The 15,501-nt window shown below is 45.2% G+C and overlaps 1 protein-coding gene across 1 annotated transcript in view; it reads right to left on the reverse strand.

The window, feature by feature from the left end:
• LOC119375088 (hepatocyte nuclear factor 4-gamma) overlaps nt 1–15,501 on the reverse strand; it is a 134,283-nt gene that overhangs the window by 98,957 nt on the left and 19,825 nt on the right. The gene's annotated exons all lie outside the window — the stretch shown is intronic.

A 15,501-nucleotide genomic window follows, 5' to 3' on the forward strand; every position in this document is an offset into this window, starting at 1 on the left:
CGGCGCACTGCTGCAAAGAGCACTGAAAGAGTAAGCCCTAAAAATTGACGAGCACAAAAAGGAGAGCAGTGCCAGTCCTTTGTCTGCTCACTTTTTTTTTTTGTGCTCTTCTTTCAGTGTTCACGGATAGCCAACTAGTGCAACAGTCTGTTTTGCTAATGCTACAAAGAGGGTTGAGTGCAGTAGAGAAACAGACCGCAATATACGGAAAAGAAAAAAAATGATATAACGCGTCTTATAACAGCGGTTATAACGTTATAACAGCGGTTATAACGTGTCTACTACCATCCTGCTGAACTTGAGATGATGCATGCGCATGGAAAAATACCAGTCCACAGACACCCAAATTAAGCGGCCTTTTCTTTTCCGATACATTAAGCTATATCGTTGTGTTCTCAGCTTCAAATAACGCATAGAACGGTGGGTTGTTATGTTTGGAGAAACTCTCGTTGTGTTCAAGTTAGTGGCTGCTTATTGTTGCCATGTGCGCCTATATACGGGTTGGTGTATGATGCGCTGGCTATCTGTCTTTCACATTGAAAGCCACTTCCACAGTTTGGTCAGATGCCTAAGTTGGTAGAGGGCAAAAAATAAAATTGTAGTGGCCCTGCACCGTCGTTGACAAGTGCTGCGCTCCGGGAAAAAGAGAAGAGCAGAGAGGGAGCATACGCTTCATCGCCCCGTCAGCACTTGCACCGCCTGCGTATACAGCGCGCTATGCAGGCCTCTCTCGGATATATATATATATATATATATATACGCTGCGATGAACTGGATCTCTCAGAGGCGTCACCTATGGCACGTAGAGAACATTAGCACGTCTGCAGAGAACTGATTTACGGCCGACAGACGAGTTGAACTCGCGTTGTGCGTGCTCTGCGTGCGTCCGTACTCGTTTCGGGCGTTCCTTCAAACTAATGAAAAAATCAAAAGAAGCATGCAAACCGCGCTTCAGCAGCTTTTTTTTTTCACTATTATAATTCTAAGCCATATAAAAGATACAGTCAAAGCAGTTGAAATCATAAGGTATATACCGGCTACCGCTGCTGGGCACGGGAGTAGCGAGCGACACGTGTGCCGTGTAATGTCGGGTTCGTGCAGAGCACGCGTATCAGGTGTGTTGAGGTGTAAAGAGAGGAGTGCTTTTTTTTTAATTTTCAGGATAGGAAAAAAAAAAGAGATTACGTCGGCAAATCTGCACTATCGCATGTGTCTGCACGCACGCGTCTAAAGATCACGTGCGCTGCGGTTAGCACCGCGCACGTGAGCTCGTGTACCTGAGTATAGCTGCTTACGTGGACGCATCTGTGTGCGTGGAGATCGCGCGAAAGCTACATGAGAGGGAGAGGGAGATACAGGCGCTGAGGGAGGAGACGTAGCAAAAAAACAAGAAAATCAAATGTCTTGGCGCCGAAAAGAGTCATTTTGCTCTGGTTTTCTTGCGTGAGCCTAGAAATATGTCGGCAAAAATTGCATTTTTGTATTCAGCTTTGTAACTTTGTACAACGCAGAAAACAAAAATGAAAAGGGGTCGAATAGCGAGTTCACAACTGGGATTTATGCGCTCATTTTTTCCCATTATCTGGGGCCGAATTCACGAAACTTCGCGTTCGTAGGTAACTGCTCTTCGCCATTGGCCAGTCGGCTTAGCTAATCATATGTCGCATATCAGGATTGTTGCTGACGTGTTCTCTTGCGAACTTTCCTAGAATAAGACGTCTTTTTGAATGCGGGCCCTGGTTCGCGTTCTGCCATTTTACGATATGCGAAGCATCGCTACTTTCCGCGCTGTGCCACAAGCGCGCATTGTTCTTGTTCTGACTAAACCGCTTCCGCTGCCATCCATCCTTCCACATAGCCAGCTCGCGCCTACGCTGACACGTCACTGCGTACGTCGCACGCTGCCACCTAGCTGTCTATGGTCAGACGCAGCGCTGTGCAGGGTGCGAACCGTGTCGTTGTCGCCGCTGTCGCTCTCGTGGCGCACTTTTCGCGGAGTTTTGGAGAATACGAAACGTGCGTGTTAGTCCACTGTTGAGAAGGCAAACCGAAATTCAGGTGCATCGCACCTTTCACCTTGGCTCGCGCACCTAAATTTAGAGCTAGTTTTCCTCGCCTACCATCATTCGCTGCAACATAGGCGAGACGGGGCTGATAGCAATTTATGAGAATCCTGATTCCTCGAGTCAGTTACCTTGCCCTTGAGATAAAAGTAGAAATTACAGTAGATCCACCCTATCTTGCAGTCCTTCACCAAATGTTGTTTGACATTGATTCGGCTACCCTGCAGCTCTTCGCGCAGTGCGAAAGGTAGGCCCACTGTCGCAGCATTGGTGCCCCAACGAATACGGGGAATGAAGTACTCATCTCTCTCGATAGTGTGAGTGAGTGCGTCAAGAGAGGTGCAGCGCAGCGAAGCAGCGCCTCGCAATACGGTTTCTCGAAACTTTTTCGCTGAATTAAGCGCGATAACCGTTGAGAAATTAGAGCATTCTTCTCTCACTGTACTCCACGCACCTTGCCGCGTGGGCACCAAATGAAATAAAAGAGGACTCACAAGTTGCGAATGCACTCGCCGAGTGCAAAGAGGAGGTTGTTACTCGACCGCGGCTGATGGGGCCTCCCGGAACTGATAGTCGCAGATTATCAATGAATAGCGAGCTAAGGACGAGTGCCGCGGCGACCCCCGCGATAGAACGCACGCACACTCGATCACTTCTCGAGCGTATTGCAGTATTCGGTCTAGACTAGCCACTCAAACGATACGGAGATATCCTCCTCCGCTACCTTTATTTATTGCTCCACCCGCGCATTGCCCATCGCATCGCTGACGCAAGAACCTTCATCAATGAATCCTACTTTCGCAAAACGTGGTGTCAAAAGATGCAACCAGCTAGAAAGGCTACTTGACGTCAAAGGAGAGATTTCATACAAACTGGCACGAGGCATGTCAAAGTATTTTGAAATGAAGCAGTACTAAAATGGCCCATGGTTCAATGAAAAAATAAAGCTTTATTAATTCTTTTATGAACTTTTTAGTCTACTCGCAGGAAATGGACTTGTCAATTCGTGACTAATGAGCTTGCAATGTACGCCCCGCCACGGTGGTCTAGTGGTTATGGCGCTCGACTGCTGACCCGAAGGTCGCGGGATCGAATCCCGGCCGCGGCGGCTGCACTTTCGATGGAGGCGAAAGTGTCTGAGGCCCGTGTACTTAGATTTAGGTGCACGTTAAAGAACCCCAGGTGGTCGAAATTTTCGGAGCCCTCCACTACGGCGTCTCTCATAATCATATCGTGGTTTTGGGACGTTAAACCCCAGTTATTAATGAGCTTGCAATGTACAAAACATAACACGAAATTAACCCTTTTACGAAATCAAAGAGAAAGAAAGAAACATGTTCACTGGTCCTATTAATGTAAAGCGAGTGCATTAAATATATTGCCGTGATGGACATAGAATACGGATAGCAAGTGCAAGAGTTAATTCAAACGCACTGAGTCCAAATGATTCGCCGGAGTAGAAACAAGCATCTTCAACGCACGCACGCACACACATGAGAGAGAGAGAGAGGCAGATGCAACATGCGTTGCAAAGCACGTATACCGCCCTGCCGAACACTGTTTTCTTTCTCATATAGTTTCGAAATGTATACAGTGCCGCAGGTCATCGACCTAGTCTGCCGGTGCTGTGGGAACGATTCCTGGAGAACTGACCTCGCGCGAACCGAAAGTGGGCTCGCGTTCGTCGAGCCCGCGCACGGTCTAAGCTTTGAAGCGTCGCCAGCGCTCACGTTCTGCGGCACCTGCAGACGTGAAACTTGATAGTAGGGAAGGCAGACACACGTTTCGTAGCAGCAGCTCCGCTGCGCGTACACTAAACCTTTCAACCGCCCCCTCTTTTTTGTGCGAGACTATACACTGGCTCTCTTAGCAGCTAGCAGCGCGAGTCCAGGCAGTTTACGGAGCTTGCGTAGAGAGTGATGCACTTCCCGGATCATATCACGCGCGTTTCGCGCAACGCGCTAACCCAGTATACTCTCAAAGACTATGGTGGGTTTTGTGGGCCTGTGTTCCTTAAGCGAGATATTATTTCTCACAAAGGGTATATTATTGAAGAATGACTAACTACGTGATCAGCGTGATTTCCGAAAGAAAACTATTTAAAGTTAGCATAAATACAGAAGTCCGCCAAGCATTGGTAGAGGAAAACTTCCGCTCGCGAGCTTTAGCGGCACGCGTTTCCGTATGTAACAGCGAGGGCCGCCCAGATCTAAACAGGAAAATGAGCTAGAAAACGTTATCAGTGCTTTCTTATATACTTGATTTATGTGGCAACTTGCGCACTATGGGGCGACAGAGTGCCGCCGAATAAAACAGAGCACCTTTTAAAAGTTCTCGCAAGAATGTGTAGTAACGTTGTTCTTAACGATTCCGAGGTCTGCACATTAATAGAGCGGCTGCGATTCGCTAACTTCGCGTTCGTCGAGCCCGCGTACGGTCTAAGCTTTGAAGCGTCGCAGCGCTCACGTTCTGCGGCACCTGCAGACGTGAAACTTGATAGTAGGGAAGGCACAGCGAAATGTGTATGGGACCCACTCAGCGAAAGTACGTTAGTCACGTCGCTGTCACTGAAGCTCAAGAGGCTGAGCGAGAAGCACTGCGACAACGGAGTCAGTTAAATGACGACACACAAGATGCCTAAACGTCGTAGTGCAAAGTACGTGAATCTGTAAAAACACAAAATATGGGCAAGCGCTTCTTCCCCTCTCTATATATACACACACCTTGGGTGGGTGTCGACGTACATATATGTATATCACGCCCGACCAATTACGGCGTGAAAGCATCGGGTTGTCCCCTACGTCGTGAAGGTGTTCCAACGCCGTCAAGATAAAGATGAGTCGAAGGCGACAAAATGCGCTGCGTAATCTGACGCAGCCTCTGCCATACTCCCTGAAGTGATGTGCCGGAAACAAGCTTAACAGTAATCTCCGGCACCTTATGGAAAGCTGCCGCCAAGGTACACACGCTTGGCGCGATCAGGCAGCCTTGAGTTGGCTCGTTAGACAACCCGGCCGTTCAGAGCAGATATACCAACTGGAGATATTACAGCGCGACCCCTACTGTGTCGTATAATGCAAGCGGTTTCCATTTATTCTTCTTTTTCCGGTTGTACTTCTTGTATGGCTACAGTGTACGTAGGATGTTTTTAGGGACTAATAAAATTGGCTAATACGAATGAACTCGGTTTGTGCACGTCGAAATTTTAGCCTAAAAACTAGAAAAAGACGAACACAAGAGACAAAGTCGTGTTGTACTCTCACCATCGTCTTTGTGTTGCTTTTTAGCACTAAATTTTCGTTCGACACGGGTAAAAATGATGGGCGCCAATGCGGAGGTAAAATGTGGCTCCGTTGAAGGCATGCGTTCTTATGTGCACGCAAGGCAATAGTAAGCTCTGCCTACAAGTACCGTCGCGCACGAGCCTTACGACGCCTGCCTGAAACGTCCGAAAATTAATGACAGAAGTTGCCTGCCATTAACTCCTCTGGCGAAAGATCAATATTAACTGAAAATACCTCATGTAAGGTCATTCCAAGTGGCGCTTGCACAGTCACTCGGAAAGAATCATATGCAAGAAAGTTATCCGTAGTATCGAACATTAATTTACCATTCGCAGAACAGAACGACTTCACTATTGTGCAACTCATAAGGATTATATTCCTCTGGTATTGTTGGGCTCGTTGACGATTCGCCTTTCAACTTCGACAATAGTAGTGGACACAGGATCCCAGGCGTATCACGTTCCACTGTACACATGTCTGGCCTCATTACTAATGACAGTATTAGTCATGTCAGATACAAACAAACCAAACTTTCTTCGACGTGCATGGAACGCAGCAGTGTTGTTCAACCTCATGCGGATTTTTTGTATGCTCACCATTTCTTTCTATCTTCCCATCTTTTCATCCCACAATCCCCTTCTCCCAGCGTAGGACAGCAAACCAGACGCGCGCCTAGTTGATATTCCTGTCCTTCCTTCCTCCTCGTCTACTTTTCTCCCGGATGGAATAGTATTGGTAGCGAATTCGTAAAAGAGCACTAGCGCCTTTAGTGCATATACTGGATAATATCTTCTAAGAGCCAATAACTTTACCTGCGTAGTGGAAAATAGGAAATGCAGTTCGATCCATTGCGTCAGTCTGGTAACCCCTGGATGTCAACCTGGGATTAACGTCTGATGTCACCAGCACCCGTTGCAATCTTCTTGAACATCTGATATCTATAAATTGCGATAAGCTTTCTCGGCGGAAACTTATTTTTTTTACATCAGTTAACATGGTTTTCACAAAGCATACTCCATAAAGCAGAACTAATAATGTATACTTAAAGACTGTGACTGATACTGTGTCTTTTAAACTTCAGCAAGGCATTTAACAAGAACTAGTTGTCCCAAACTACTCCTATTCAAGTGCAGAAAGCAATTAACTGGATTTATTAGTTTCTTACTAACTGATATCAATGTGTTACTGCTAATGACTATAACTCACCATTGACTGAGGTTCGCTATAGCGTTGCTCAAGGATGAGTACTAAGGACCCAAACTTTTTAAAATTGATATTAACGACCTGCTTTCGTCGCTCATCTTTTACATTCACTTGTTTCCCGATGGCTGAGTCATATATCGTGAAATAATCACTAACGACTACAGTAACATAGTTCAGTCTGATACTGGACTATATAACTGAGTGCTACAAGACCTGGTAAACGGAGCGACTGCTGATATCTGTGAACTCATGCGAGTGAGCAATACAACGTACACCCTTCTTACCGTCTAATAAAATTCTAGAACCTGTTAACTCATAAAATACAGGGGTGTCCATACAACTATACATATGACGTGGACACTTCACACTGAATACATAATCAGTAAAGCTCATACCATGCTCGGTTACGTCACACTTTTATAAGGCGCCGTCATCCTTGAAAGTATATTCTACCGTACTAGTCATTAGTACGTCCTAAGTTAGAATACCGCTGCAGCTGTGTGCGACTCACGCCACGAAAGCCTTCCTTCTTTGGTCGAGCTCGTTCGAAATAATTCAGCCCGATTCATACTTTCAAATTATAGTCGTACCGCTAGCGTAACTTCAATAAAAGCCCATCGGTCCGTTGCTTTGGCTGAACCTCGAATAAAAAATTCGTGTTTCATCTTGTCTCCCAGACGTTATCATCCTTCCCCTCAGAGTGATTTCACTTGTCAGCCTGCTTGCCTCTCGCTCCGCATCGATCATCGTCGTAAAGCCGGAATTCAGACTTGCAACACGAACATTCTCAGTCGATATTTTTTGCCTAGATCTTCGCATCAATGGCGCCATCTTCCCGCTGACATTGCCATATGAGACGATAACAAACTCTTCCGAAAGAGACGAGCTAATAGTTCATATTAAAAAATTACAACCATGCCATTTCGTTATCTTCGTCGAATTAATAAGCAGGGCGTTAGCTAAAATTGCATGAAGAGGAACTGTTAACAGGCCATTTCATTTACTGTACTCTTATCCTACTTGCAAAGTATTACGTGAGAAATTATATAGGCGAAATTGTATAATTATAACTTACTAAGGCTATTTTACGCGCTTCATTTGTATGCAGCAAGTTTTTCCAGTCCCCTCTATAGTGTACCTGGATCATCAAGGTGACATAATGTTAAGGTCTACGGCTGGCGACGACCACTGCCAGGCATCTAGCTGGAAGGTCTTGTCAGAAAATCACTTCAATTTGAATACAGTTGAAACTCAATTTAACGAAGTGATGACCGTGCCCTAATTTATTCGTTAAATCGGAAAGTTTGTAAAATCGAGAAAGGGATGCTTCGGTCCTTAGAAATAAAAAAAATGCGACGTAGCGACACCCGAAAGCTACCGCGGCATTTTAATTGCCACTATCATACGCCTGCGCGCGTGAACAGTCCGCGAGGGCAGCCCTAACATTCGAGCTTCCCATGTCCGGACCATACAGCCGAGGCAAACTGTCACGCGAAGCTATGGCAAGCTGCCGACATGCAAAGACAGGGAGAGTGGATGCAGTGGTTGTGCAAGCAGGCACAGCAAGAAATATGCAAGGAGATAATCAGTGCCGAAATAACGAAAATAACGAAAGCACACATCGTGTCCTATGGGAGCATTTACAGGGGCAACAAATCACCACCGCCCCTGGCGCCACCCGGTACATAAAAGCGCCACCGACTATCGAGTCCTTTGTTTTGTGCACGGGCACGGCGTGCAGCTTCGTGAAAATAGAATTATGGTTGTTACTAGAGCGCAGTGCTGGGCAGTATCGAAGATACATGTATCTTAGATACTATCTTAGATACACATCGGGTATCTTGTATCTGTATCGTGATACGTCGCGCAAAATGAGTATCTGTAGCTGTATTTCCGATACATTCAATAATGTATCGTGTATCTTAAGATACAAGATACCGCTATCGCAACATCACTATGTGAAGCAATTATCGCTGGCTGAACTCTGCTTCTCAAGCTGGTACTGGCGCCACTAAGCCACCTGAGTAAAACTAAGGGCGGCAACATAATTTTATTTTTCGGCCAGAGTCTCCTACTGAAGGCAGGCGACGAGGTCTGCGCGTCCCTATTGGTGGAGTAGAGTAATGTGGCAGCTCGCGCAGTCTCCACACAAACAAGCGCGCGAACGTCAACGTCCAGCCCACGTAGCTTTTGTTTTCTCGTTTTTTTGTTCTTTTTAGTTGTGTCAGTTCCATGACACTTGCTCTTAGCCACGGCCCTGCGTCGCGTACTCTAATGAGTGCAGCGCCTAGTACGCAAATTATTATGCCGCTTTCGTGTCGTATTTGAAGATTCTCTTGCGTGGTGCTTCGTAACGAAATCAGAAGTATGCAAGAACAAAGTGGCCTTGCGTCTCATGGCTTTCACACATCAGCGATTTGAAGGATCTCGTGGATGTAAGTTTGCCTTACATGCGATGACATTGACCTATATGTAAATAACGTTCTAAGGGCAATAGATCCACCGATACCGGTGCTCGATCTAATAGAACAAGCCTTTACCTAATAAAAGATATCTCGGTGTACCATATTATTTCTTTTCGTGCTAATTATATATCCAAAGAACTTTTGAAATCATAATTTGATTATTAGCACTAACGCTTTCTTACCTGTTCTGTTGCATTTCGTACCTAGGTTTCTTTATTGTTTTTTCCGGTGTGGTCGCTGCAATATTTCTTTTGTAACGGGCTGCCAAAATAAGCTTTTTTTTTTTTTATTGACATGATGTAAGGAGATGTTGGCGCACAAATAAGGCGCCGGCTACTCCTTAGCTCTTGGAGTACATAGGGTCCATAAACATAAAGCACATAGTGTCCAAATTTCTGATCACAATTAACCCGTAGTACATACAATATACAACAACATATTCAACAATAACATACATGTGTACACACGGTGATGTTAAAAAAAAAAAGAAACAGCAACTGTTGGATAACATATCCAATACAAAAATAGTCAACACTCTGCCGTTAATACAAAAACAAAGCTTAAATGTGCTAGTAATGGCCAACACACATAAATATACACTCTGCCGTTAATACAAAAACAAAGCTTAAATGTGCTAGTAATGGCCAACACACATAAATATACACTCTGTCGTTAATACAAAACAAAGCTTAAATGCGCTAGTAATGGCCACGGATGCCACTCTCTTCAAGAAAAATTTTCAATGCTTTTAAAGCACACTTCTGTAAGCCTCTTGTTGGCCACGGGCCCAGAAGTTTCCTTAAACTTAGTGGTCTGCGGTCTAATGTTAATAACGATGATTGAAGTCGGCGTCTTGGTACGTCCTGCTGTGGGCATTCTAGAAGGAGGTGATATATGTCTTCATCTACGAATCCACAATCACATTCAGGAGTTTCAGCGCAGCCAATTTTGTGTAAAAAATGCTTGGTGTAGGCAGTTCCTAGCCTTAATCGGTGAATAAGAGTTTCCACACTTCTGTCTAAAGACAACGGAATTTCAAATTCGATAAGTGGATCTACATGATATAAATCACAGCTTTTAGAATTTTCGTCGAACCACGCATTTCTACACATATTGAAAGATTGTGTCTTTAAAATGCTTCGCAATTCATTTTTCGATATTGGGATAGAAACGATATCTTTTTTGCGGTGTGCTTGTCGTGCTGCTTCATCAGCTGCTGTATTGCCAGGAATGTTGCAATGTCCCGGTATCCACTGGAACATTATTTCATGATGCTTTTGATCGGCCTTTGTGAGCTCTTTAAGTGTCTCGTAGATCAGACTATTATTAATTGTTTCTGCTTTTGTGCTACAGAGTGATGTTAGTGCCGCCTGCGAATCACTGAAAATTACCCATTTCTGAGCATCTCTTACAGAATTGATAAATTTTATAGCACTTAGAATAGCGAATAGTTCAGCTGTTGTAGACGATGTAACGCGAGATAATTTAAATGAATCTTGTACCTTGAGGTGCGGTATAATAAATGCTGAAGTTGAAGATTTTGGTACACTGGAGCCATCTGTATAGACATGTATGTAGTCCGGATATCGCATATATATCTGGTAGAGCGCTAGTTGTTGGGCGGCCAGAATGAACATGTCATTTTTTCTGATTATGCCGTCCACTGACACTTCGACCTTTGGTAGCGTAAGTAGCCATGGAGGATAATCAACGTCAGAGTTTAAAAATTCATTTCTTGGCAGTATATTGGCTCTTTCCTTAATTTCTTTATGAACATGGCTTCTATTCCTTTGTAATATTTCCAGAGCCAATGGGTGGTTTTTATGTTGCGTCTGAAGACGAAAAAAATGCCGACATGTTTCTATACTTCTCATGACTGTGAAGGGAGATTGGCGAGTCTCTGCTATTACAAGGGAACTGGAAGTCGCTCGTGGAACTCCTAGACATATGCGTAATCCCCTAGCTAAAAGCCTTTGAAGTCTCTGTTCCGACGTGGGTGAAAGGCCGTGTAAGATTGCCGCAGAGTACGCAATTCTTTGTCTTATTAAAGCATTGTGAACATTGAGTAGGGACGACACTGATCCACCCCACGACGTACCAGCAATTCTGCGAAGTATATTTACTGTTGCATTAACATCGTTTTCGAGTTTTTTATGTGTGGTGTCCAGGATAGCTGCCGATCAAGTACTATTCCAAGGAATCGATGCTGTGTCACAATCAATAAAGGTCGTCCTTCCAGACTAAGATTAAAATTCTTTAACTTCTTACGGGTGAAGGGCAACACAGCTGTCTTCGCATGCGACAGAGCCATCCCTCTCTCTATTAAAAAGTTGTTGATGGTATTAATGCCCTCTTGTAGTGCCGTCTGAATTAACTGAACATGAGTTCCAGATGTCCAAATGCACACATCATCTGCATACAGCGAGAATCGTAACTGAGATGGCAGTCGTCTTGCTAAATCAGCCATGACACAGTTGAATAGAAAAGAGCTAAGCACGCTTCCCTGTGGCACTCCTTGCTTAACATCGTGTTCTGCACTCTTTCCTTCACCCGTCTGGACAAATATTTTGCGATCTGATAAAAATTCAGAAATCCATCGCAAGGACTTTCCGGACATTCCGAGTTCCAACATACTGAGTAGAACATGCACGTGACTGACGGTGTCGAATGCCCTCTTTATGTCCAAGAATACTGCGACCGTCACGTTACCGCAGGCGCGTTCGTGTTCCACGTACGTTACTACGTCCATTATAGCATCCATTGTGCATCTCTGCTTTCTAAAACCTGTTAAGTAGTTGGACAACACATCCGTTTCGTTGCACCACCACTCAAGTCGCGCGCCAATCATCTTTTCCATTACCTTGCATAAGCAACTTGTCAAGCTGACTGGACGAAAAGAATCAAGGCACAAGGGAGTCTTTCCAGGTTTTAGAATCGGAATAACTCGAGCGACTTTCCAAGGTTGCGGTACAACTTCTTCTGTCCATAGATTATTATAAATGTCTAAAAGAGCTTTGGTGCCTGTCGGCCCGAGGTTTTTTAGCATATTGTAAGTAACGCCATCCGGCCCAGCAGCAGACTTTTGACGACATGAAGCAATTGCACATTGCAGTTCGCTTAATGTGAATGCGGCGTCTAGTTGAGGATGTTGTGCCCAATAGCAAGCATTAATTTTCTGCTTTGCTAACGCAACAGAATTATTAAATGTTGCATAATTTGATGTAGAGCCAGGTCTGCAGATAAGTTCACAAAATTCATCTGCAACCGCTATTTCCTGTGTGTCTAGAGCTAAAGCGAGGGCACGAAATGGGAAGCTCTGTGTTACAGGGCCGTTAAACGCTCGAATTACCAACCATATTCTCGGAACAGGGGTGTGAGGAGAAAGCGTGCCGCAGAAACCACGCCAGCGCCGTTTTCCTAAATTTTCCATGCGTTTGCGCATGACATTGTGGATTTTCTGAGCGCTTTTGTAAGCTTCTAAACTACCGCTCCGTCGGTACGCTCTTTCAGACCGGCGTCTAATGGCTCTGAAGTGTTCGTATTCTCCGTCAACTGCAGCGTAGTCTTTCGGAATTGGAACCTTCTTTGTGCACATGTTCACATTATCCTGTAAAAATTCAGTAAATTCTTCAACGCTTGTATTTTGACTAAGTTGACTGCTTAGGCGAAACCGAAAAGCTTTCCAGTTCGTCAATCTGCTGTAGCGCCAGATGTCATCACTCCGCATGTTAGGGTGATTTACAAGGACTGGAAAATGATCACTTCCGCGTGTTTCCAAATCCGTTGACCAACCCACACCATTCACTCTCTGTTTTATAGTTACTTTTAAATGTCTGCGTTATTTCTCCTACTGTTTGCACATTTATACTTCACTTGAAGGTGATTTTGAAAAAAAATATATATATAATTATATGGGCATGCCTTTGGTACTATACAGTAAAATTAATATTTGAGGTTAAACGTCCCAAAACCAAGTTATGAGAGATGCCGTGGAGGGCTACGGAAATTTTGGCCACCTGGGGTTCTTTAACGCGCACCTAAATCTAAGTATACGGGCCTCAAGCAATTTTCCCTCCGTGGAAAATACGGCCGCCGCGGCCAGGATTCGATCCCGTGACCTTCGGGACAGCAGTTGAGCACCATAACCACTAGACCACCGTGGCGGGTCTTGAGTATACAGTACCAAACATTCTGCTTACCGCTTAATAAAGCAGCGAAGTTGAGTTTGCGTTATAATAATGGAAATTATTAGGAGCCATCTTAAAGACGTTGCTTGGGGCAACGTTACTAGAACAAACTAGATTGTTCTAGTAACGTTGGCTTGGGGGCCCTCGAGAAGATTTTAGGTGAGGGATTCGAGAAACATATATACCAAAGGCTCCGTTTTTCTCATGAGCGTCCCAACGAGCCGTTTCAGGCAATTTTCCATAGGCAATGAATTTTCTATTGTCTTACCTTAAGTTAGTTCAGTAAAGAGTTTCGTTTCTACAATTTGACTGCCGCCATATTACTCACCGCTATACCACGTGACAATACAATACGTCTGAGACGTTTCCGGGTTGCAGACGTTCTTTTGTTTAAGAAAAATTGTTCAAAGATCGCACGTTAGTGAGTATATCGATAACGAACGCTTTACACCAGCGGATACGTAGAATATGAACAGCCATTGCGGTTTTATGTCCCCTACGTATACACCATTCGTCACAAAAGTCGCTTCCAGCTTTGTTACTGCTGTACACCTGTCCGGTGATCAGGTATTGCGTAGTGGTCGTTTACAGACAATGTTGGACTCCACGCCGGTATTTGCACCATCGTGCGAAGGCTTCCTATCGAAGTTCTTCCCGGTAAGTTGTTTAGGAATTGAACTATATATGTACTTTGAGCAAGACAGACAAAACTTTTAAGATACTAAAGACAATTCATTCAAGGGAAACAAAATTGGTCAGAATTAAGGGATTCAAGCAGACACTTTTGTGCATTGGCGTTTGCTACTGCGTCATATGGATATATGTAGTAACTAACTTGCGAATGTATCGAAGTATCTAAAGATGCAATTGGCAAGTATCGTATCGGATACAATTATCGCGATAGTATCTTGTATATGTATCTCAAATACTTCTTGCCTGAGTATCTTGTATCGTATCGCGATACAATTTCAAAGTATCTTTGCCCAGCCCTGCTAGAGCGGCTACGCGTGTTTTAATGCGATAGCGTCATGGGCTGATGTGCCGGAATTTGGGGAGGAGGGGGGGTGCAATGGGGACGCTAGCCCTTCACTCAGAAAAGTTAGGGGGGCGGAGCCCCCCCCCCCCCCACACACACACACTTTCGACAGTGGTCACTGTCGGCTGCGCACTGGGAAACCAACAACTGAGGCTAAGTTTTCCTTCAACACAGCAATCACGTAATTATATAGCGAAAATATATAACCCTTCTGCTGTGATTGTCCGCCGTGTCTCGCGACTACGCGCTGTAGCTCTCTGCGGTGTAGGCCGCCTATGCGACGCTGTCGCGCCTTGAGCTCCAGCAGAAGGACTTGTTCGTGGGCTAGTTGGTGCTTGCTCATAAGCATGGCGTAGCGCAAAGGCGCATAACAAAGACACGGAAACACATAGCACAGGCGCTACTTACAGCTTTAATGGAAAATCGACGAGAAACAGAATATATACTGTTCTAAACGCGCAGGCGCGCAAGTGACATGCCGCAGGCTACAGGGGGCCCTAGGCTGAGATAACAAATCAACTGAAAGACCGAAGAAAGTCACGTTCCGCGGCAAACAAGACAGCAGACGTCTGACTTACTCAACCACCACTCTATTCTTTGATAAAAAACGCTTCTAAAAGCTCACGTGCCGTTCTTTCTTTACTCCTACCCAGGATCTTGACATCGTGAAACCTTGCAGCATTGCGCAGGCTTTGCAATGCGCAGAAAGATGCGCATCCATGTCCTTGTTCAAATTATTCGCGTGCTCCCTCATTCTGTCGTTGACGCAGCGGCCAGTTTGCCGTATACATAGCACTTGCCGCAGGACAGGTGTCTTTGTCATGTGTCTTTGCGCTACACCATGATTATTGAGCTCCAGCATTCCAGAGGAGGCTACCGCTGAGCGGGGACTCTTTAAAGGGACCCTGCAACACTTTTTCAGCATGGTCAGAAAACGCTGCCTATCGGTAGCCGAGGCTCCTGAGAACACGCAAGCCAAACATTATAGCGCACTGCACGCGGCCTGCGTTCATTCTCAAAGTAATTTAGAAATCACTCCCTCTTCTCTCTACAAGTGATTCCATATACCCAAACAACTGCGCCATATACCCAAATCCCACGGCCGTTGGCTGATTTGAGCACCTTGAGCTGCAGAGTTACCGTGGCCGCCGCGGGATGCCGCCGCGTGCCCGCGCGCGCTCCCTATCCCACTGAATGTAAACCGCGCGTTCGAAGAAAAGTGCTGAAGGTCATGACGCGCGCTGACGAACGGACGCATCTCCT

This window comes from Rhipicephalus sanguineus, chromosome 1 (assembly GCF_013339695.2).
Source record: "Rhipicephalus sanguineus isolate Rsan-2018 chromosome 1, BIME_Rsan_1.4, whole genome shotgun sequence".
Taxonomy (NCBI): Eukaryota; Metazoa; Arthropoda; class Arachnida; order Ixodida; family Ixodidae; genus Rhipicephalus; species Rhipicephalus sanguineus.